Genomic DNA, 10,040 nt, shown 5'->3' with positions numbered 1-10,040 from the left:
GATGACTGGATAAGGAAAATATGGTATGTATACACAATGGTCCATACCATACTTGGCTATAAAAAAGAATGAAACTCTGCTTTTTGCTTCAGTATGGATGAGCTTGGAGAAATTTTTGTTAAGTGATATAAGCCAGACACAGAAAGAGAAACACTACATGTTCTCACTCATAAGTGGAGCTAATAAATAAATAAATAAGAGAGAAAGAAACACACAAACAACAATCATGATAGGATGTTGAACTTTTAGAAGGACAGAACAGAACTGTGGTTACTAGAGGTGGGAAAAGGGGATTGGAGAGGGGATTGTCAGAAATTGGTTAATGGACATAAAACAGCTAGTAAGAAGAAATAAGTTCTATTGAGGTATGTTGAGCTAGGCATCTACAATTAACATTAATTTACTGCATGTTATCTAATGACTAGAAGAGAGGAGATCGAAAGTCCTCAACACAAAGAAAATCTTCAACACAAAGAACACAAAATGATTACTTTTTGTAATGGTGACTATGCTAATTATCCTGATTTGTTAATTACAAATTGTACAAAAGTATTGATAGTCAACTCTGTACCCCACAAATATTTACAACCAATCATGTTTCAATAAAAAAAATAAAAAACAAATAAAATCTGTACCCTAAAACTGAGACCGTGACATCTGACCTCATTTCTCTCAAACCTTCTCTTTCACACGAAGGTGAGGCTGTGGCCAGTAGCAGAATATCAACCGTATTCTTCATTATATCTCTATCTTCTATTCCACTGCTTTTTTCCTCCTCCAAAAAGTTCCCCTCTCTGCCATGATGCAGCTGGCAATGCTGCATTCAATTTTCCAACATACTACCCCACTCTCCCCCATACTCCCATGCTAACAATTCCCTCAGTCAGCACCTGGTAGAACAGACATGTGTTCTGCTCCCCACGTTCAGCACAGTTGCACTCTCTGGAATAGGAGTTGAGCAATATTTGTCTGATTTCCATCATTTGCAGCACCTTGGCATGCCCTTTCGACTGCCTTCCCCCCCACACCTGAAACCCATTAAGGTAATTGACTTTGTTAATTTTTATTTTAGTTGTAACATAAATTTTACTCCTTAAAGAATGTGACTGCCTGGCTGGTTTTAAAGGATGTTAAGGTGACTGTAATGACAAGCGGTCACACCAGGAAATTACATGGGTGAATGGTGGGGAGTAAAACTTTCTACTTCAGCGAACATGACAGAAAGGGCTTACCCTCAGGGAGTGACTTAGAATAGAAACTCCCAAGCTCCTCCAGAGAGTGGGAGGTGTGAGATGCAGAAGAGGAAGGCAAAGAGAAGGTCACAGAATATACTCTCTGGAGATTAAGACAACTGCAACAATGAAAAGCCCAACAATTTACAAGTAAGTGAAGGGGATGACAAGGTCCAGGAGTCATCAGAGCTAGCTTTGCCTCCTGGCTGCACCCCTTATTTACTGTATGATACTGAGCAAGATTGGGGACTAGAGCTCATTGTTTGATGGAGACAAATGGCAGAGTGTGGGTGAGGGTGGAGAAGGTGAGTTTGCAGATAACATATGGAGCTAGATTTTAAAGAACACTGAGTTAAAATAAAAAATTAATTTGACTAATGACAACATAATCACTTTGTTAGAGGTGCAGAGAATGTTTGTGATGAGTCAGAAAGGAACTAGAAAACAAATTAAAAGGTTAGTGAAACAACCCAGGGTCCTGGAGTAAGATAATAACAGTGGTGGTAGCAGATACTATAGTGGTAGTAGACAGATATAACAACTGATAAGATAAATCAACTGGATTAGTTGTTTAGATCAAGGATGACTCCCTGTTTTCTGCTTTAGCAACTTGGACTGCCAATAATAACATCAGAAAAGGAGTACATTCTAAAGAGGAAAGAAAATAAGGAATTCTCTTGAGGTCATTTTGACTCAGAGGGCTTGTGTATTGCACATATGGAAGTGATCTGCAGATGGTCATATTTGGATGTGGAATTCAAAAGCATATAATGACTAATGTCATCCCTTGTGGAATAATGTAGCTCTGCCTCTAGGTATGGATTACGAAAGTGTCAAGTGAGATGCAAGTGAAGTCAAGACACCAGTGATAATTATCATGGTGCACTTTGCAGTGTAATTTTCAGTATGCGTTAATTTCATTCTGCCACAGTTAGTAAGATATGAATGATAAATATCGTTATCTCCATTTTACAAGTGTAAAAGAAATTCTGAAGATTATACAAGTATATTTTCATATTGAAATACAGCAGAAAGTAATAGATTTGGTGATTTTCTGCTGCCCTGATCTGGGGCTGCCCTACCATAAATGGCAGCAGATGAGCATCAAGTGTAAGAACATCTTCAAATGCTCTTTGATGCTGAAAATTTTGGTTTCACTTCTGTGTTCCTGTTTGTACAAAATACCCTCTGGCTTTTTACACTCTTGACTTTGAACTGCTTTCTCTCCATTAAGGTCATCATTTTATCTACCCTATCTTATGAGTATTTGGTTTCTTACATTTGGCAAAAAATGTCACCATGACTTGGTCTTGTGGCAGAATCCATATTACCAGATCTCACCCAGCTTAATGAGCAAGGGCTAGAAAACTAGCTTTGTCCCTCAAAAAAATCCACTTTTTCTAAAATATTCTATCATAAACTCTGAAGAGATTGTAATTATAGAAGTGATTGGCTTCTTTCCTCCCTATCTTATGAGTATTTGGTTTCTTACATTTGGCAAAAAATGTCACCATGACTTGGTCTTTTGGCAGAATCCATATTACCAGATCTCACCCAGCTTAATGAGCAAGGGCTAGAAAACTAGCTTTGTCCCTCAAAAAAATCCACTTTTTATAAAATATTCTATCATAAACTCTGAAGAGATTGTAATTATAGAAGTGATTGGCTTCTTTCCTTAGGAGGGCATAAAGTCATCCTCAAGGGGTAAAATTTGGGATCAAGAAAAAGAGGTCAAGCCCATAATGTGCATGTTCAGTGATGGTAGATCACCATATTTTCTGTTCTATGGGAAAGAGGTATAGAAAAAGCTTTCCAGACTAAGCCTTTTGTCCACCTGTTTGGCCCAGCCTAAGGTGGATGTTGACACAGACCAATCAGCTGTGACTATAGTGGGAAGGACTATGAGCTCCATCAATCTAACCAAGGGATTGGAAAACAGAGATTCTATTCTTAGGAATTCAGTGCATATGCAGGTGTGTTAAATGTGACCTATTTATGTTCATTGCAAAGGCAAACAGTTTCTGTACTATAGTAGCTATCTACGCCAAGAAGAAAGAGAAGCTATCATTATAAAACTGAATTGTGTGCACATTATTTTCTAAAGGCTGGTGGCAAATTATTTTAATCTCATGAAACTATTCAATTTAAGAAATATTTATAGAGCACCTACCATGTTCTAGGAATTGAGCCCAGCACCTCTCTCTGTTAAATTCTGTGGGAACCCATGGTGATACAAATATTAACAAGAGCCAACACTTACCAAAAGCTTACAGTCAGGAATAAAGAGGAGGAAATGAGGAATGACAGAGATAGCTATCACGATCCTTTTCTATTTTACTTTTTCTTAGCCCTATGATGTTTTCCAATTAGGCTATTTTCTGGAGTTAGCAGAGAAATTTTGCAAATATAACAGAGTTTAGCAAATATAACAACACAGATTTGAAGTGTAACACCACAGGCCTATCCATCATATATTGAATAGTAGTAAATATATAGAAAACCAGGAATTTCCTAGACAGCAGATTGATCCTGGAAATGATGCTTAGTGGAAGATACATTGTTTGGCACTTGTGGATGTCTTTGTTTCTTTATTACACATCTTCCACTGAACTCTATACCAAAGTTTCTGTTATTTCATGTTAGAGCTTCATGTGCATTTCGCCTGGGAAACATTGTTGTACAGTGTACTTAGCTCTTAAAATAGTGCAGCACTATGCTTCTGGTACTATATGAGTCACTATGTCAACTTTGTTAGCCCAGAATGAAAATTAAACCTGATTTAAATATTGTTTTTATGGAAAGATGTGTTCAGAGTGTTGTATGGATCCTATCCTACATTAGGGAAACCAAATGGAAGACATCTGTGGCAGGAACTCTATTCATGTATGGTAATCATGGGAAGATTCTCAGCCCTCATGGCAGAAACATTTAATTCCTTCACGTTTATTTTAGGTTCCATTAGTGCTCTATGAACTGGATGTTCATGTGAGGATATGCTGCAAGGACAAGAAAATGAAAAAGTTGAGGTTGCCCAGGCACATTCCAAGATAAGGAGGGGAGCCCACATCCCACGAGCAATCAGTGATGGTGTACGGACTATGGGGATAAATGGAGAGTGTTTGAAGCCAATTGATTGGTGCCCAGTTTCTCCCATCAAGGTTTCACAAAAGTAGTAAGTACCGAGCAATGAGTCTGCAGGTGAAACCTTTTTATTTTAAATTTACACTTTATTAATCTTTCCCATTTCAAAAACACTGTAATATTTATTGCCTGAACTCCAAAGCAATCACTTTACCACACAGTCAACTACAGGAATCTGTGCACAGGTCTCTGTTCAATCAGCTGTAACCTTCTAGAAGGCAAGGTACAACCCCGGACATTGCTTCCTCTCCTATAAAGCACAGCTCAGTGCCAATGCATGTGCTTAGGGAGTGAATGCTGCATGGGTGGATGTACTTGTCCATGAGATACTACATTTTATGCAAAACTTAATTTGTTTTTCCAGGTATTCCAGTGGCAATTCCCAAATTCTGCAACTTATGCTAAAATTGCATGTCTGACACAACCTAACAGTCAGTGAAAAACTGCTGTTATCTTGAATCAACCAACAGATGGGAACATTTTGTAGTTTGAGAGGCACAAATAAATTAGCTCCACATTAGAAAAGACTCCACCCTCATTTTTTAATGGTCATGACTGCCCTGTAAATAAATACATTTGTAGAGGAGTGGTGAAACAATAGACTTCCAAGGGAGATGGGGAGAGATATTTTGGGGAGAGGAGAGATTATTAAACAGGCATGATGTAAGAAATGGTACAAATGAGGCTTATGAAGCTGGACAATGGTCTATTTTTCTTTCTATTCTTTGAGATCAAAATGAAGCTGTGTTAAGCTACAGACATTTCCACTAGCTTCAGATTCTTGATGGGCAGAGTAATTGCAGTGGGAACATTGAGAGACATGGAGTACAGGAACCAGAATCTTCTACATTCTCATCTTCAAGTGAAGTCACCACTTACAAGGCAGAAAATTACAGCAGCAAAAACAGAAAAAGTAGATATGATAGCTTTGTTCAGCCTATGCAATAGCACAAAATTATATATTTTGATGATGAAACATTAATTTTAATCTGTGACAATAGTATACATAAAATGTTTGCTTCAAATATGACTACCAGCTGTATGACTAAATGTACATTTCCATATACAGTACACATTAAACAATGCAGAATTAGTAAATTGTTCTTTAATAGTGATTGAATACAACCAGGCATAGATTTTTAAAAGGATGCATAATTTTACTTATCGGATACAAATTTCAACAAATGGTGGGGGAACACCCCTCCCCTAAGGAGATAGTCATTCCAGGGAACATGGCAATGAGGTTAGTATCAAATAATATATTGAATATTTTGCTATGACCTTATATTTAGAAAATAAGTATATATTATTTTCACAATACAGGCTGTAGAAATTAAGTCCCTCAAAATCTTCTTGATTAGACAAACAAACAAAAATGATTGAGAATAATTAAAATTGAGTGTAAGTTTCTTGTAGGCAGAAAACATGCCTTCTGGTATTTTTATCTCTCCTCTTTCTTTATCTTCATGGCACCTAACAGGCTCATGGCCCCTGCGTGGTAAACTGTGTGGTTGTGACTCATTACATGTTAGCTACCCCTTGCATCATTTTCAGGCTTAGGCAAGATTTGGGGGACACAGAAACAACTTATTCAAAGCCCTGGCCTCAAGACGTTTATATTTTAGTGGAGAAAACAGTTGCATAAACAGACAGTGGAAACATTATGGGGTAAAGTTAAAGCACAGGATGTTGTGCGAGGCAACAAGAATACCCAACCGCTAAAGGGGTTAAACAAAAAAATAAAAATAAAAACCTGATAAAATATTTTTATAAACACTCAGCAGGGCAATTATTTAGCAAACGTAAATCAGTAGAGACCACCTATCCTCAGAGGTTGTGTTACAAGGGGATTATGATCATGTTTATGTGCTTTCTTTGTTCCTCTTTCACTGTGAACAAACACTGTTCCCAATCCACACATTAGCTTCTGTGGAAATTGTTGCAATAAATTTGGCAAAATAATTTATGGGTAAGATGTTTTCAAGTGTTTAATTGGAAATATCTTTCCTTCTGCCTTCATTGTGTAGAATATGGAGGCATTATTCAGAACTCTTTCAAGGAAAAATATTTCTAAATCAAATTACTTTTAACGCAATGAGTTTTCTTTTTTTTCACATGAATAAATATCTCAATTGAGATGTATAAAACCAGTTAGGTCTCTATTTATCACTACTTTGCAACTGAATACTGACTTGCTTTCTCAGCATGAGGCTGAGAACATTGAGCCTGTGATGGAGGCTGCTCTATGTGCAGTGAGGAGGTTGGGATTCTCACTCTTTTTTCTGAGAATGTATTGTTTTCTTTCACTTCATTTAATCATTCATTCTTACTGAACAAACAGTACAGTAAGGCATAGTAGTTAAAGTCTTCCTGGATTCCGACTGACTCACTTTTAAGTCTAGCTCTTATGAGCAGTGGGACTGAACACACATTACCTGACTTCTCTGTGATGCCATCTCCTCTTCTGTGTACTGCTGGTCACGATAGTATGTTCTGCATGGAATGCAAAAAAGATTGGATGGTGTATGGTGAGTGCGGAGAGGAAGTATGGGAAATTACGAGGTCCGATGACCTGTGGGCTTTGGGCAAGTTCTGTGAACTTTCTCTGCAGGCCAATAGCTGTAAAATGAAGTTAATAATAATGCTTATTCAAAAGTTATGACGATTGAATGAGTTCATACAAAGAGCTCAGAGCAGTGTCTAGTGTATCACAGGCACTGAATAAACATTTTTAAAAAACAAAACATGTTAGTGTATAACATTTATTATATTTCTTGAATTACTAGTATGGGCCATATACTTTACGTTATCTTTCTTTAATTTTATTTTCACAATGACCTTGTGAAATATTATTATTAATTTTACACATGTCAAAACTGAGGCCCAAGCTCAGTGGAGTTCATTTACACAGCATCACTCAGTAAATGACCAAGACAGAATATACTTAGAATTGACTGACACCTGAGGTTTTGCTCTATTTTGAACATCAGCTGTAATAATTCCAGAGAATTCTGTTTTCAATAATAAAAGAAATGAAACTCTTAACCATTGCCGAGACACAATTTCTCGAAGTCAAACAAGTCTAATCAAATATTTCTTTCACTTAAACATGATACAGCTGACAGAAGCAGTATGCAAATGAGCCGACACTAAGCAGGTTCTAAGACTGATAGTGAATCTGTGTGATGCCCTACAGCCAACAGGAGCACTGGGCTTTACTCCTTAGTCACAAGAGACAGAGGGATGCTGACTTGAGTGTTTTCCCCAAATTAACTTTCTTTAAGAATCCTAGTACTCCCTGTACATTTTTTAATGGTCTTTATTTGCTTTGTAATGCTTGTGTGCATGTATGAGAAAATGTGCTTGGGTTTTGTGTGATGCCATTTGTAAACAGGACCTTGAGGCTAAGCCATTATGGCTGCATTTAGTGAATAATGAATAATAAATGAAAGAGGGAAAGCATTGAAAGGAAAAAGATCTGTGAATTCATACATCCTGGATTAAATTAAATGGAGCAAGTCTCTCTCAATTTAAGCAAACTCATCGTACAGAATTTAGTATTTGTCAAAATGACAAAGTAATAGTTAAAAAGATAAAAAGCAACCATATATTGATCTCCTACTCTGAGCAGGTTACCATCCACATGTTATCTCACATAATCCTTACACTAATCACGTGAGAGAAATAATTTTTTTCATTATGCACATATCAAAGCAGAAAATTAGAAAGACTGAGTAATCAAGCAAGGCCACGCAGCAAGTAATAGTAGTAACAACTATTGAGCTCTAAGCTCATGTCAAATACTGTTTTATGTGGGTTTCAGGTATTTCTTCATCATTAATATTTTAATAAATATTCATGGCATGCCTACCATGCACCAGGTATCTTTCAAAACCCTAAGAATACAGCAGCATGCAAAACAGGTTGCCCTCATAGAACTCATCCCCTAGCTGGGAAGACAGTAAACAAATGAGTCCATTTTATGATATAATATTATAGTATATAAATGCTTTGCAGAATAACACACCAGAGGAGGGAAACAGAAAGGGAAAGAGAAGGTACAGTTTAAAATTAGATGGAGAGGGCATCCCTGGGGGAGAAAATGAGAGAATGAATTTTAGCACGCGAGATAAAGAAATGTCATGTTACACCTGTGTAAATCTAGTTGACACCCATCACTGCAGCAGAGGATGAAATAAGAACTGGGATCAAGAGCTTGAGAGGTGTACACAGCGAGTGTCAGACCTATGAGCTCACACAGAGCTGCTACGTAGCTTTCACCACTCACCACTGTAATATAGTTGTTAAGAATGCATGCTTTAGAAATAGTCCTTCTTGATTTGAATACGGTCTCTAGGGGAGTGCCAAAGGCAAACTATTAAAATTTGCAGTAAATTTCTTTAGCTGTAAGTTGAAGAATAAATAGATTATGCCTGAAATAGGCTGAGTGCTTATGTCCCCTCAAAATTCATATGTTGAAACCCTAACCCTCAAGGTGATATTGTTGGGAGGTGGAGTCTTTGGGAGGTGATTAGGTCATGGGAGCAGAGCCTTCATGAATGAGATTAGTGCCCTTATACAAAGCCAAAGAGAGAAACTTTTCTCCTTCTACCATGTGAAGACACAGTGAGAAGATACTGTCTGAATCAGAAAGTGAGTCCTCACCAGATACCAAATCTGCCTCGATCTTGGACTTTCAGCTTCCAGAACTATAAGAAATAAGTTCCTGTTATTCATATGCCACCAGTTTATGGTACAAGGTTTACGACAAAATGTTCATGAAAAATATGAAATAAAAGGTAGTATAAATCCTTCCATGAACTTTTTGAAGACCTCTAATATTTTGTTATAGCAGCTCAAATAGATCGAGTCTATGCCTCTTAAAGTGTTGTTGAGGGTTAGTGAGTTCCCTGATCTCACTTGCTGCCAATCTCTTTCTCACAGACTCTTCTCCATGCATGCTGCCCCACACTCCATGCTCCTACCCAGTTCTGTTGGGCACACCCTTATTCTGGTGCTTTGCTCCTCTAATTGTCTTTCTTTGGATTACTCTTATCCCAGATTTTATTATGGCTTGTTCAGTCACCTGTTCATGTCTGCTCAAATATTATCTTCTCAGGGAGGCCCTGTAAGGAGCTCACCTGAAGGGAATGCCTTGGAGGGTGATGCTTATTTTCTGAAGGTTCTCTTCCACCTTTTTCATATCTCTAAGCTGGTTACAAGAGTCATGTTTTAGCACAGTGCAAATAAGGACAGACAGTTCTATATCCAGAGGGAAATAACTCCAGACTGAAAAGGAAGAAAACTCCAGCACCTATATAAAAAGACACCAGTAGGAATCAAGAGAAGATGAGTGGGAAGGGATCTTGAGAGGGTTGAAGTGGGAGGAGGAGGATTGGGTATAAATCTGGATAATGCTATGGTTTGAATATCCCTTCAAACTCATGTTTAAACTTAATCCCCAAAGTGGCAGTGTTGAGAATGGGGCATTTTAGTAAGTGATTGGATTGTGAGGGCTCTGCCCTCATGAATGAATTAATCCATTTATGGGTAAATGGATTAACAGGTTAATGGATTAATGGGTTATCATGGGAGTGGTACTGGCAGCCTTATAGTATGGGAAAGGGATGCCTAAGCTAGCATGTGAGCATGCTCTTGAGCTCTAGC

This window comes from Galeopterus variegatus, unplaced genomic scaffold (genome assembly GCF_000696425.1).
Source record: "Galeopterus variegatus unplaced genomic scaffold, G_variegatus-3.0.2 Scaffold1530, whole genome shotgun sequence".
Taxonomy (NCBI): Eukaryota; Metazoa; Chordata; class Mammalia; order Dermoptera; family Cynocephalidae; genus Galeopterus; species Galeopterus variegatus.
This window is presented reverse-complemented; position numbering follows the sequence as displayed.